The sequence below is a fragment of the Acipenser ruthenus genome, chromosome 4 (assembly GCF_902713425.1).
Source record: "Acipenser ruthenus chromosome 4, fAciRut3.2 maternal haplotype, whole genome shotgun sequence".
NCBI classification, from domain to species: domain Eukaryota; kingdom Metazoa; phylum Chordata; class Actinopteri; order Acipenseriformes; family Acipenseridae; genus Acipenser; species Acipenser ruthenus.
In genome coordinates this window covers 94,027,211-94,042,585 of record NC_081192.1, presented here as the reverse complement: position 1 = coordinate 94,042,585, position 15,375 = coordinate 94,027,211, and positions in this window count along the sequence as shown.

The window sequence follows — 15,375 nt, the reverse complement described above, 5'->3', positions numbered from 1 at the left end:
TTAAAATCACTCCTGTTAATGTCACCCTCTACTTATTATCACCACATTGAAATGCCCCAACTTGAATATAACCGAGAGTCAATGGGGACAAGGTCCTGAGCTCACATTTATTAGTCATACAACTGATTTCCACACAATTTACTATAAGTGATTAGAGGCTTTAAGTGTAAGAAATTGCTGTGCGTTATTGAAATGTGCTGATATGTAAAGTAGAAAAGTATAGCATACAGAACCCTGAAATGTGTGTTTACTGTACATTGAAAATAAAGTATATTAATAAACAAAATAACTGCAAAAAATACATTTGTTGTATCGGTACCTGCTTTGTGTCTTAAGAGTGATTTGCCAGGTTACTGGTGTACTCGTGATAAAATGCATATTGTAATGTTTTTTTAAATGATAAAAACCATGGATAGATAAATCATTTATTATTTGAACCAGTGACAGATATTTGGAATAGTACAGTATTTATCTGAAAAGAATCGTCCATGCAGTACTGTATGGTTCCCTTTAGATGGCACAAAAAGCTTATATCTGAAGGTAAATATTGTGTCTAGTTCTACCATGGTAACTTGGGGTGTACATATGTGTTTGTGAATTGCATAGTGTTATTAAATTTGACAATAATATAATAACTACCTTTTATACTAAATTGAGCTGAAGGTGGATTTACTGACGTGATTGCGTTTTTTTTTTCCCCAGCTAATATTTGCTCCAGTTCTCAAGCCTTGTTAGTATCACTGCTCACCAGTAGTTGCTGGAGTTTTCAGGGAGGGTTTATACTGGTGGAAACCAAGTGAACCACTTCTCAGCTATGTTCATAAATTCTGCCTTGCACATTTTCTTCAGCTTTAACAGCCTGGAGACCACAGTGGTAACATTTAAAACTTGACATACTAAATAGTATAACAATGTAAGAAACCAACACACTGTTCATCAATTGCAGGACCATTGAGCTCCTTGTGTGTTGATTTATACCTAATCCGCTTTCCATTAATCAAGAAAAAAATATTCAATTTACAAAACATCTGTGCTGGGTAAGCCTACTGAAACTATTTATCTATATTTTAACACGGACAATGAACAATCCAGGATGAAAACGCTTAACCACACAATTGTATATGTTAAAATACCAATTGACTCCATAGCTTATACAAGTTTATATATATATATATATATATATATATATATATATATATATATATATATACATTTTTATTATTATTTAACCCTAAATAAACAAATGTATTTGTATATGTCTTTATTGTTTGTAGAGATGACTTAATTTGAGTGGTGTTTGGCTTCCTGTAAATTGTACATAACCCAAACTGCGTTTGCTCTCCAGGCCAGAGGGGGCAGTGTTCTTAATTTGTACGCTTCACGTTGGGTGTTTTTATCCCTACTCTTTTTTCTTTAGTTTGTTGTGTACAGTGTTACAAAAGCAAACGTGAAGTTACATTAATAAGTGGGTACAAGTGTTGTTTCTCGTAGGCAGTTGTCATTGTATAATTGTCTTCAAAGGGGAGGACTAAAGCAGTCGAGGAAACGCTTGGTATGGAGAGAGAACATGACCGGAAAAATATAAGTCATTAGACGGCAGAAGTGAATACATAAATCTGTGGGTTTTACAGTAAGTTACAAAAAATACATTTTGACGAAGTGTTGTTAAGTTATGTTTCGTTTTTTATGACGATGCTGGTTTATATATTGAAGTGGTATGCAGTTTTACCGTGTTTGTGAGAATATTGTGTTTTTAAATTATGTATTTTGTTATTTTTTGCGATTGGTAATTATTTACATTCAGAATTTCTACTTATTACTTAATTCTTTAACAGAATTATCAGATTATGAAGCAAAAATACGTAGAGAATACTTTTTTTTAAATTTGGGGGACGCCCTTTTCCGCATGATTGAAGTGTTACCAGCCTACTGTGTACTTTTTAGTTTACTGAATTCGAGGGATGGTTAAAGATACTGTAGCTAAATCTTTGACAAAAATGCTTGGCCACAACATTATTACAGGGTATTTCATTATTGTGTTTTAAATTCTAAAGTAGATTGGATTTTTTGTTATGCATTTAAGTACTGTATTACATCTGAAATACAGTGCTTTACACATGGCTGCTGTTTCACATTGTTTTTAATTTGTCAAAGTAAAACAACAAATTATAGTACTGTAGTAAATTCACGTTACTGTAAGTGGCCCAAAGAAAGGTGGGGGCTAGACACAGGTCTTGGGTCAAGTTTTATTTATTTATTTATTTATTTGTTTATCTTTTTCTAGGTTCATTATTTAGTGTAAAACATATATTGACATAATTCAAGTAAATGTTTTGACTTGCATTCTGTACACCCTAAGAACTTGGCGGTTTAAAAATATGTATTGAGGATTAGTCCACTGCAAGAACATTCTGATAACAACAGCAAAAAAAAAAAACAGACCATAAATCGAAATATGCAAGCCATACTTTGAGAAGAAGAAGAAAAAAAAAATCTTAGCTATGATTGGTTTACTGAATGACACAGTATAGGGGTTGAGTTTTGGTCAGTGCTGACCCTTTTTCTTGTAAATCAGGAATTCTTAGTTTTAATTTATTTTGAATAGCAACTAAAAGCAAAGAAGTTTAATACACGAGATGTGTGTGTGTGTGTGTGTGTGTGGTGTTTGGCATTACAGTAAATATTCATTACACACACATATCATGTTAAAGCAGTGATTAAACAATGCTTTGTAAAATGTTTAGACTTATAAAGTGTCACATGGAACGTAAGTGTAAACAAGATGATGAGAGAAACAAGATGATGAGACACAATCCAGTACAAGCTATTAACTCAGCCATGGATATGTCCTTGGGCCTGTTTCATCAGGTTTGTATTCTGTATGGCCTTAAAGATGAGTATTGTCTTTGTGGGGTGCTATGAAACAAGCCCCCATGTCATGTTCACACAATGTGTCACTAAACAAGAAGTCACCTCAAACTGCAAGTAACATGACTTTCCCTAAAACGGTTTGCCATTTACTACCTGACAGCAAGTTGCTGTAAGTTTGTTGCAGTTATTACTTAATACAATTCCGAGGGTCATCTGGTTAAAAACAAGGAAAACTTATAAGAAACTAAGTTCCAGTAATTGTGTTTTAATTTTGTCCTTGGTGAGAGCAATTTTGTTTGTCTTCAATGTACCCGTCTCATCTGAAGAAAAGACTTTTTGTGTTCTTGAAAGCTAATGTACATATTTGTTATACATATTTTAGCTGATCCTATTTAAAAGGTATTCAAAAAACAATTGTTCAAGAAATGTAGTAATACTAAAAGAAACCGTCCTAGAAGTCTTTCTCGTTGTTTTCAATTAGAATAATCTAAGTCAAGTTTTGCCTTATGATTTTGAACTGTTTTGGATGTTCTGGAGGGATTCAAAGATGTGTCCAAACTATCTCTGATAAAATAACAGTACAGTGTCTTTTATGTGGGTGTAGTATTAATTATAGTTGAATGGGTTCTGGAATGTCTCTGTTTAAGATTTTACCTCAAAAGTAAGCTAAATACCTGAAAAAAGGATTTGAAAATCTCTTGAAGTTCTTGGCTCAGCTCTTGCTGTGTTCGAAGGTTTGTTAGCTAACCAGGAATTTGAAGATAGTTTTAAACCTTCGAAGGTTCGTCAGGTGTTTTTTTCTGTTAACAGAAACCATTTGACAATGTTTGAATACTATAAATCACACATTAAATATCACTCGCATGCAAATCTATTGATTTGTATAATGCATATTACGTAAACAAAAGTTGTTGTATTACAATCCACTACCAAATCGTTCTACGTAGCAACTCTATATGGCGCCGCTGCCGTACATGGAGCAGGGTATATCCAAAACACTGAGGGGGCACTATAGCTGTATTGCTTCAGTAAAATACGTACTGAATACCTAGTGTGCAAGACTGTAAGAGAAGTGCTATGGTACAATATGTTTGAAACCATACAGAATATACGCTAACACTAATTTTAATTTAAAAAAACGTGCACAGTCCGCCCCTCCCCCCTCTAGCTTGTGTTATCCAGAGACAAACCTTTAATTTCTTCATTTGCCATCTCAACAGCAAAGCGTTGTGTAGCGTAAGCTGTATTGAAAGAAATGTATCGAAATCCCTCTGCTGTTCGGGATTTTTTTTGTTAAATGCCATACAACCATAAAAAAAAAAAAGTTTAATGCAAGCTGTGCAAGCGACTGTTGATGTATCATGGAGGCACAACCAATCTCTGGGGTCACTTGACAAGCATAAGATCATATTATTAGTAGTAGTATTAGTATTATTAATATTAGTATTATTAATATTTTCAGTAGCAGTAAAAAGTAGCAGTGACTGACAACCAGCTTGGAATGGTGACTGTTAAATAAAGCTTTGTTTTGTATTTTTAAACTACATGTTAATGTTTTATTCCATTTATACGGATTACCTGTAAAATCAAATATAAACAAATAGCTATGGTGATGTCTCCAGTAAATTATGCAAATGAGTACCATCGAAGGTTCAAACTGTCCTTCGGTAATGTCTTACGAACCTTCGAAGGTCAAAATGTACCCTTCGTTGCAGCCCTAGTCATTTCTGGCACTCTTTATATAAGAACAATGTCCTGTTGCACTGTGAAGGTAAAACCTTGTATTGTGTCAGAGTTGTTTTTATCTTTTAGTTGAAAGAGACAAGGTAGAACGTTTTATTTGTTTCAAGGGTGAAGTAATAATCCTTTCTTTACGCTGAGTTCATTCCAGACCAGGACAGTGTTCCAACCAGCTATTCAATTACTGAATTAAACACCTAGGTTTAAGAAACAATGAAATGCCTGGTTGGAACCAAGCCCCTGACTGCTACATTTGAAATGAATGTTTTTGAACTAGGTCCTGGACTGGAATGGATTGAAAGAGCCACAAGTTAGTAACACTGCTACTACTAAGCCACCTACCTGGTTCATATCTTGTTTAAAAGTACAGACTCAGGGTTTTCAAAAGACGTATTCAGTGTGTGTGTATGCGGTACTCCTAGCCACGATCGCCTGAAGTTAAGCCTATTATCATGTGATAGAGTTCACAGCATGTCTGGTCCTGTTGCAACTTAAATAATATGAGATGAAATGAAATGTGGCCTTTCATTTGATATGTTACATGCATGCAGTATAAAATATCCAGTAGTTAATTATACATAAACGAAAACAGTGAAAAACAGGCGGAAATGGGGCTGAGTGTAAAGAGTTTTAAAAAACAGAGAAATGGAGCACTGGTTAAAAAGAAAAGCACCTTTTTCTTCTGCTGCATGCAAAAACTTCACGTCAGGCAATGGACAGTGCTCTGTCTCACAGTGATGAACAGCTGTCAGGTCTCCTGAAAGCATCTTATTTTAAAGCAACACCAGTGTGAATGATGATGCAGTAAAATATATATATACAGTACTGTGCAAAAGTTTTAGGCAGGTGTGAAAAAATGCTGTAAAGTAAGAATGCTTTCAAAAATAGACATGTTAATAGTTTATATTTATCAATTAACTAAATGCAAAGTGAGTGAACAGAAGAAAAATCTACATCAAATCAATATTTGGTGTGACCACCCTTTGCCTTCAAAACAGCATCAGTTCTTCTAGGTACACTTGCACACAGTTTTTGAAGGAACTCGGCAGGTAGGTTGGCCCAAACATCTTGGAGAACTAACCACAGTTCTTCTGTGGATTTAGGCAGCCTCAGTTGCTTCTCTCTCTTCATGTAATCCCAGACAGACTCGAAGATGTTGAGATCAGGGCTCTGTGGGGGCCATACCATCACTTCCAGGACTCCTTGTTCTTCTTTACGCTGAAGATAGTTCTTAATGACTTTCGCTGTTTGTTTGGGGTCGTTGTCATGCTGCAGAATAAATTTGGGGCCAATCAGATGCCTCCCTGATGGTATTGCATGATGGATAAGTATCTGCCTGTACTTCTCAGCATTGAGGAGACCATTAATTCTGACCAAATCCCCAACTCCATTTGCAGAAATGCAGCCCCAAACTTGCAAGGAACCTCCACCATGCTTCACTGTTGCCTGTAGACACTCATTCGTGTACCGCTCTCCAGCCCTTCGGCGAACAAACTGCCTTCTGCTACAGCCAAATATTTCAAATTTTGACTCGCCAGTCCAGAGCACCTGCTGCCATTTTTCTGCACCCCAGTTCCTGTGTTTTCGTGCATAGTTGAGTCGCTTGGCCTTGTTTCCACGTCGGAGGTATGGCTTTTTGGCCGCAAGTCTTCCATGAAGGCCACTTCTGACCAGACTTGTCCGGACAGTAGATGGGTGTACCAGGGTCCCACTGTTTTCTGCCAATTCTAAGCTGATGGCACTGCTGGACATCTTCCGATTGCGAAGGGAAGTAAGCATGATGTGTCTTTCATCTGCTGCAGTAAGTTTCCTTGGCCAACCACTGCATCTACGGTCCTCAACGTTGCCCGTTTCTTTGTGTTTCTTCAACAGAGCTTGGACAGCACATCTATTTTTTAAAGCATTCTTACTTTACAGCATTTTTTCACACCTGCCTAAAACTTTTGCACAGTACTGTGTGTGTGTGTGTGTGTGTGTGTGTATGTATGTGTATATATATATATATATATATATATATATATATATATATATATATATATAAAATCTAATATAGTTTTTTATATGCAAAAGTGCCTTTTTTTTGCCATTCCCCTCTAAAAATTTTTAATCTCCCCCAATTGGCTGCAGCATAGAGAGGAAATCCCCCCAGCACACACAAATGAAATTCAAGCCCTGCTGCTGTGTAGGCCTACATGTTGTGCAGGGTAATGTGGGTTGTAACATAGTAAAAGTACTCCGATTTGATGGTTGTGTTTAAGGTTATGGATTATTTACAATGTTGTACCATGTGCATTTCATCAACCTCCTCCTCCCCCATACTGGTAATTAGAGAAGAAACTCGGGAGTCTCTAGTTCTGAATTGAGGTGAAACTTGAGACTTGTGCCAAGAGTGGTATAACAATTTGGCCTCCACATGCACCAATCTTCAGACTTTTCCCATACACTCCTAGCCTCCTACAGTTAGATTATACATACTGTAAGAATGTATTTTTTATTTTTCTGATCCAAAACAATACAGCAAGACTGCCATGTATACTATACATGTATAATAAAATAATACATGTATAATTAGATGTTTTGTACATCATCAGGTTTTCGTCAATCACATAATCTGAGCCTTAACCCACCCTCTGCCCTCTCACTGTAATGAGGTCAGCCTAATATCCAAACGTCCCCAGGGATACATATCCACCGGCGATGGGGAGGTATGTGATGTATAAAAGCAAAAAACTCATCACAGGGTGTACAGATATTGGTTGAACAAACTGCTCTCTTCAGTTAAACTAAACTTTGCATCAATGTTTCTTTCATGACACTGTTCCATAAAATGTAGGGCTGGTGACCTTGTGACACAGTAGCAGTTAATGCTGTCTTGGGAATCACTGAGCTTAATTTGATGCATGGACATTCCACATTTTTGATACTTTAATACAGCACTGCAGGGTACTGAACAATTTGTCTTGTTGCAACTACAATACTATATGCTTGTGCTTTTTTGTTTTCCCTTTTTTAATTTTATTTTCTTTGCTATTCTACATTTTATTGTACTAACATTTGTTAAAAACCATTAATGGCAAATCAGTACATAGTTGTCTGTTTTCTTTTTAAACAACCTTTCTATCTGAATAAAAAGCCATCTGGATATAATTTGCACCCAGCTATGTTAGTAGCACATAACATTTTTTGAATGTAAGTGCCAGTTTTCCTTTGTGGGTTGTGGTGTTTTGCATGTTGGCTTAAAGTTTGTACAGTACCGTCATATGAAATGAGAGTGGTTCAAAATGTAGCCTAGAGCTTGACATAGGGCCGCCCTATATTTGGGTCTGCAACCTCGTTCACATTTGCATTTAAGGCACCTTGGGTTGCGAGTTGAATAGCCTGAACTATCCCAAACTGTCCCGCTGAACATGGAGCTATATGGTCACCTTACATGGAGCTCACAGACAGAAAAATCACCAGGGAACACGTGTGATTGAGAATTCCTGGAAGTGTGGTCATATTGAGCTCAGTCTAACATAACAGCGTCCCTCCCTCAGTCTGCCCGTCATTAACCAATGATACAGTACATCTTTCTCCTGGCTTAGTGCTGGGAGGTGCACAGTAAAAAGAATGGCAACAATAATACATTATGATAATGACTCAACTTTTGCCGTGAGTTTTGTAAAATGTGGGAGGCATTGCGGCAAGCAGCTTGGGCATTGCAGCAATTGCCGTCGGTGATGTCGGTTATTTCACACCCTGGACTTCAGGAAGACCGGAAGTACAGCCCTAAAGATTCTGCCAGGAGCGTTCAACAAATATTCTTCAACAGCTTCAGATATATTGCCATTAAAAAATCAAATTCTCCTTTACCACAAAGTTTTTCATGTAGGAAAATATGAGACCAGTGAAGCAATATATATTAAATAAGAATTTTATATATATAGTACTATAGTACTAGCTGCACTGTGACATTTTTTTCGGTCCCTGCTGCATTTGATAAGCTAGTGTCTGCGTTCCTCTCTTTTCACATTTTCAAGAATTTCCGCTACCCAGTTACACAGACCACATCCTTTCAGATAGTGTTTGCAGTTGGTACACAATTTTAGTGGTAATGTTATATTTTGACAACACTGTAATGTTGTCAAAATACAAGACAAAGGCTTTTTATTTTCTTCTGAGTTTTGACTTTTGTATGTTTTAGTAAGTTTGAGGTGTATAGATTTGAGAGGGGGGAAAAATGTGACATAATTACCATCTGATAAATCACATCTATATTGAGAGGCGAAAAGTGGCTTACTTGTACCTACTGATTGCTAAAATAAATTAACATCACTGATGTCTCGCTTTAGATGTAACCTTTTTAAATAATTTATTTCACTTGTTTTACCGTATGTCGGTTGCATACTACTATGTCTTTAAACATAAACAAATGATTATGTAAAGTGCTTTTAATATGAACTTTATGAATCCAAAAATGTACAAAACTTTGAATCTATTTTTTACAGTGATATTAAAGCAAAGCTAAATTTAGTAAAGCATGGCAAGGCACAGAAGGATGTCAATGATACGAGCATGATAAGCAATGGTAAATACTGTAGTGAAAGCATGGAAACTGAAAAATGACATGCACATTTACTACACAGTAACATTTATAGGGCTTTGTGCAGATTTTACCCTCTGCTACTGAAAAATCATTTTGACTACCCATAGTAAAACAGAGACAGTGTTTATGGATACAGTACACCTACAGTATTCTGTAACCAAGGTAATGAAGTCAGCGGTAGCATTTACAGTAGACAACATTCTAAACTAGCACAGACACACACAGACATATTCAGGGGATTTGATTTTTTTTTTTTTTTTAGTGATTAAGCCACAAGGACAGAGAGACCTTTAATCCAAATCAAAGAAAGGGATAACCTGAAAGTTTTTTTTTGTGTGTGTGGATGTTGAGTGACCTGTTGGTGTATGCTCTGCTAGATCACTTTAACCTTGTTGTTTTTGCTCTTGTTAGTATTTTATTCCTCTCCAATGCCAGTAGTCTTTGTTAGGCTCTAGGACTGGGGTTGGCAATTCTTGTCCTGGAGGGCGGGTGTCGCTCCTGGTTTTTATTCCAACTGTTCCCTAAATCATTTAATTGCGCCAATTAACTGCTTATTATCAGCTTAATTGGTCTGTTGAAAACAAACACCAGGGGGGTCACCGGCCCTCCAGGACTGGAATTGCCCACCCCTGCTCTAGGAGGTGGTCTAAACACAGCCACAGCTTATTACACAGGGACCTTTTGATGTGTTTGATGTTTGTGTGTGCGGAGGTGTTATTTGTCAACTTAAAATACATCTAACAAAAATATCAAAAAAAGAGCAGGTCTTACTAAATGACATTTATTAAATGCAGGTGTATTCGACAGCTTAACAGCCGCACGTGTGGGCCTTAAATGTTAACCTGTAAAACGCAATGTAGTATAACAAGCTGTTTTGGTGCAGGCGACACATTTTATATAACTCACATAGCGAGGTGCAAAGCTTGTAGTACAGTGTATATCGTGTAAGTGTATATCCCGCCTAAATGTATTCAATTCCAAAATCCAAAACCATTACCAATACTGCATCGTTAAATTTACTCCGTTTCAGTGCAATATTGTAAGTGTATATTGCCATTTTACTGTATAGCAATGATTCTTAAATACAGTTAACAGAGCATGTGCATTGTGAACTGATGTAAATGGGCACATGCTACAAGAAAGGAAACTGAAAGGCATTTCATTAAGAGACTGTAAAGGACTGTGATGTACAAAAATGAACACAGCATTTGTTAAAGGTACGTCAATGATGATTTCTATTCAGTTTTCAGGTTGGCTGAAATTACATCTAGATGTGTGAAGAGAGAATGAATGAATGAATATGGTACATTGTCTGTGTTGTACATACACATTTAAGTACACATTATTTACATTCAAGTCAAAATCGGTATTTTGTGAATGTGCATCACTGTGCATTGCTTACCATTGTATATAAAGTACATTATAAACTGATGGTTCCGTGTTTTCTTATCAAGTAAAATAATTAATTGTGGGCCTAAATAAGTGAATCCTCAAAGAAACAACAAATGCTTAGGACTGTAGTGTAATGCATTTTGTTAAGTGGAATAGACTGTAATTTACAAATAGTGTTATTAACTAGATGAAAAAACACTAGGTGTTTAAAATAAAATCGCTTGGAGACTTATAACTTCTGAATGACATGGACTGATCTGAAAATCTGTATCTGTCTTCATAATGGTGAGGAAATTAAGCAGACACAGTTACACACACACACACACACACACACACACACTATATATTTTAACAAAGTTCCCCAACGTTCGTAGGCTATTAAAAGATCTGTAAGCATAACCATTTGTGATTGCATTTTGGTCAAAACAAACAACCTTCTAGTTGACTTACCACTCTGGCAAAATGAAAAATAAACTATTTGGGCCTTTGTGTTTTTTAACCTCAAATAAGCTTTGACATAAAGATGACAGATATTTGTATTACTTTTGAATCATTATTAATAATGATAAAATCTGCATCAGTATCGGTATGTGCAGATTATGTGTATGGTTTATCTGTATTCAGAGCTGGTTTAAAATCCTACAAATAACAATAGGCCTACTTTTAAAATAAGACAATTTTAGAGCTTCCAGTGTTGTTCCTACGCAGTCCTGAATTCTTCCTTTGCAAATTCCTGCTATGCTTGGTGGAGAAGAGGCAAATTGGCCCAAATTTTCTGTCCTTTTAAGTTTAGTCACAACTGTAGAAGTAAAACAAGAGGTGGTTAAGGTGACCAGCATTGATGCGTATTATTTGGACAAAAATTGAAAACTTGTAGATCCTTCTAAAATAGTACCTTTTTTTTTATTAAACGTTGAAACTGCTATGTGGTTTAGGACTTTTGTTTACATTTTAAACGTTAACAGCTTTAGTACTAATAATATATTTCAGATGGCTGAAATTGAAAGAATATTCAAATGTTCTTTAGATTTTTAAAGAATATTTGAACATGAAAAATCTGTTTGTTTCAGCACTTATTGTATGTTAGATTGTCTCTTGTGTAACAGATTCATTTGTTCTGCACATACATGTGAAGCAGCACATCCTTGTTGAATGCCAGTTTTAGTTCAAATGGACATAACTGCAGATCTGTCTGATTTATTTTAAACAGTAGGCAGGTAGTAGGCACTCGGAGTGATGACTGGGTGCTTTTCAGAAGGACAGATTTTGCAGCAGATTTCCACCCCCACTTACTATTTTTGTACTTTGCAATACATTGTTTTATTGTTCTTTATGTATGACCTTGATGATTTGCTATCTGCAGCCTACATAAAATATGCTGCAAGCCTAAAGTGGAATGTCAGAAATCACTCCCATGAGTGAAATTGAAGGGAGACCAAAAAGGAGATTATAAGAACATGAGAAAGTTTACAAACGAGAGAGGCCATTCGGCCCATCTTGCTCGTTTGGTTGTTAGTAGTTTATTGATCCCAGAATCTCATCAAGCAGCTTCTTGAAGGATCCCACGGTATCAGCTTCAATAACATTACTGGGGAGTTGGTTCCAGACTCTCACAATTCTCTATGTAAAAAAAGTGCCTTGTATTTTCTGTTCTCAATGCCCCTTTATTTAATCTCCATTTGGTCCTTGTTTCTTTTTTCAGGTCGAAAAAGTCCCTTGGGTCGACATTGTCAATACCTTTTAGTATTTTGAATGCTTGAATCAGATCGTCTCGTAGCCTTCTTTGTTCAAGACTGAATAGATTCAATTCTTTTAGCCTGTCTGCATATGACATGCCTTTTAAACCCGGAATAATTCTGGTCGCTCTTCTTTGCACTCTTTCGAAAGCAGAAATGTCCTTTTTGTAGAGAGGTGACCAGAACTGAACACAATATTCTAGATGAGGTCTTACTAATGCATTGTAAAGTTTTAACATTGCTTCCCTTGATTTAAATGCAACATTTTCCACTATATATCCGAGCATCTAGTTGGCCTTTTTTTTGTTTGTTAGCTTATCCTTTCAGACAACAATTATAATGTTTCATTTGTGTTCATTGTGTCTACTTTCCACTAAACTCGGAAGGCTTCAGCTTGTTCAGAACGCAGCTGCCAGACTGCTTTCTCATACTCGTCAGTCTCAACACATTACTCCAGTGGTCAGTTATCTACTGATTTGATGTTAAAGTTGCTGTAATAACTTAAGGCCCTTCATGGATTAGGACCATCCTACCTCCAAGAACTACTAACTCTGTATGTTCCTAGTCGTTCTTTGAGATCAGAAAATGCAGAACTTTTAATTGTTCCAAAAAGTCGTCTTAAAACAGCTTTGTGCTGTTGTGGAACTCTATTCTGATTATCATTAGGCAGGCTGAAACACTGGATTCTTTTAAATAATTGGTTATAACGGGAGTGTTTTGTATACATGAGCTACTTTATTTTGTTTTTAACTTTGTACAGCACTCTGGGATGCCTTGGCGTGAAGGGTGCTATATAAAAATATATTTGTATTGTATTGAAGTATTATCTTCAAGGACTACTTTAATCTTGCAATATGTATCTTTAATCTGTCTTTTGTAGAAATAAATAATCAGGGGTGTTCAATTCATATCGCCCGACGCCCGGGACAACAAGATTTGTGTGAGGGACAACAAGTTTTGCCGTTATACTTTGCTCGTTGGACAAATTGTTTTTTATTTATTCGTTCTGTTGCTAGAAAAACACTCCAGGTATATTTCTAGAGAGCCATACCAGCTTCTGAAAACTGAATTGTGGAAGTCTAGCACCATTTTAAAAAGTGTTTACATCCCACCCCTAACCCTTCTGGTTTGGCTAGCTGTGGAACAAGCTGATCTTCTGTTGGTTACAAAGAAACCCAGACTTGGCAGCCAAGAGAGCCTCTGGCAACACACAGACTAATCTTTTAAATTTAAGGTATTTAATTTCTTTATAAATAAGTGATACTGCTTTCTTAATACATGAACCTGACATTTAAATGCAGCAATCTAGTAAAGTTACAAAAATAAATAAATAAATAAAAAAAACGCTGTAGTCGCTAAGGTACTTGTTGGGATGTTTAAAAAAAAACATGAAGTTTACTGTTTAGAAGCATTTCAAGACAAGCTTTCCCTGGTAAATAAATGTCTTTCGATTTTTTAATGACCTTAGCATTTTGGACAGAATGCTCAGATGCTAATGTCCTGGCATGCGAAATCAAATCAATCATAACACAACTCAAACTTTGGGCTTAAAATGGTTATATATATATATATATATATATATATATATATATATAACCATTTTAAGCCCTGAGTTTGCCTGTCTGATGTATTTCTGGTTGAAAAAGGAAACAAAAGATAATGATACTGTAAATATCGAAGACAATTGGATGAAATGCACTTCTTAACCTTCTCCTTTTTATCTTGAATTGTATTCCTTGAATTGTAATAAATGCATTGTGAATAAATTTAAATGCTTGGTGAAGCTGTGTGTGTTTTGTTTTTGAGGAGCTTATTTTATGTAATTAGTTCTTGTCTTAAGAATTGTTGAATTTCTATTTTTTTTTTTTCCCCTTTGCGGAACAACTTTGAAGTCTGTCTCTGGCTAGGCTTTCAGATTTGCTGTTTTCATGTCTTTCTTTTGGTACCCTTTTGGTTTTACTGTAGGTATACAATTTGCATTTATGGAACATTTCATTAAAATGTATTTAATTCACAGTGGGCCCATTCATAAAGCTTTAACACGTGAGTTATTCAAAGTAATTGGAACTAACAAAATCATTTCATAAATATGACCTGTTCTCCACTTCCATTACAGTAGCTATGTGTCTCAAATGGGCAGTTTTTTTTAACAAAACACATTTTCAATGTAAAACATGATATCTGGTACTTTAAGTTCTGTCTTATTTCCATGTGCACTTCCTAGGTCATTTAACCTCAGCATGTTACTGGCTGCAAACCATGTCATTCATTAGGTGAAGCACCTGGTTGGTTAGACAGGAAATAAGCCATTGAAGGGGTGGAGACTATTTCCTTCTCACGGTGAAATGACCAAACAAGTACAACACTAACTAAAAGGATGGCTTACAGACATAGATTTATTTAACTAAGTGTAGTGCAGTATCATATATCATGCTTTATCATAATTTTTTTTTTTTAAGGTACCATCATATCAAAGAATGTTTTGAATACAATGCTGTTTGAGTTAAAGCTTTGTGAATAAGGTCCAATTCAAGAGAATTACAGATTTTCTTTTCTTTCCTAGATAAAGGGAATTCACTGAAAAGTGTTTTGCTTTTAGTCGTCCGTATGAAAAAAATTAGGTAACAAAGGTTGTTTTTTTGGTTTTTTTTTTAGGGTAAAAACATTTCTTACATATCTAGAGGAACATAACACCTGCATGCCTTACTGAACGCATACAGCACATTGTGAGTGTTTAGGTGAGTAATAGTTATATTTTTTTTATAGCTGTTATATAAGCTGTAACATATACAGTTTTTATCATTGTGAGGGGATTACATTCCAACCATGCATTTACATTACTTGGCATGCTTTACATTTTCCTGGCAACAGTTCCAGAGTTTTATCCTCACGGCTTATTGTTTCTTTTTTAAACAGCACAACGGCATTGTGTTTAGTAATGAGAAGCAATTGCATTTGAACCTACAATGGAGCTGTACTGGTACATGTAAGTATTGCACTGATTGCTAATTAGGATAGCCATAAAAATAGGATAATCCCAAATAATGAAGA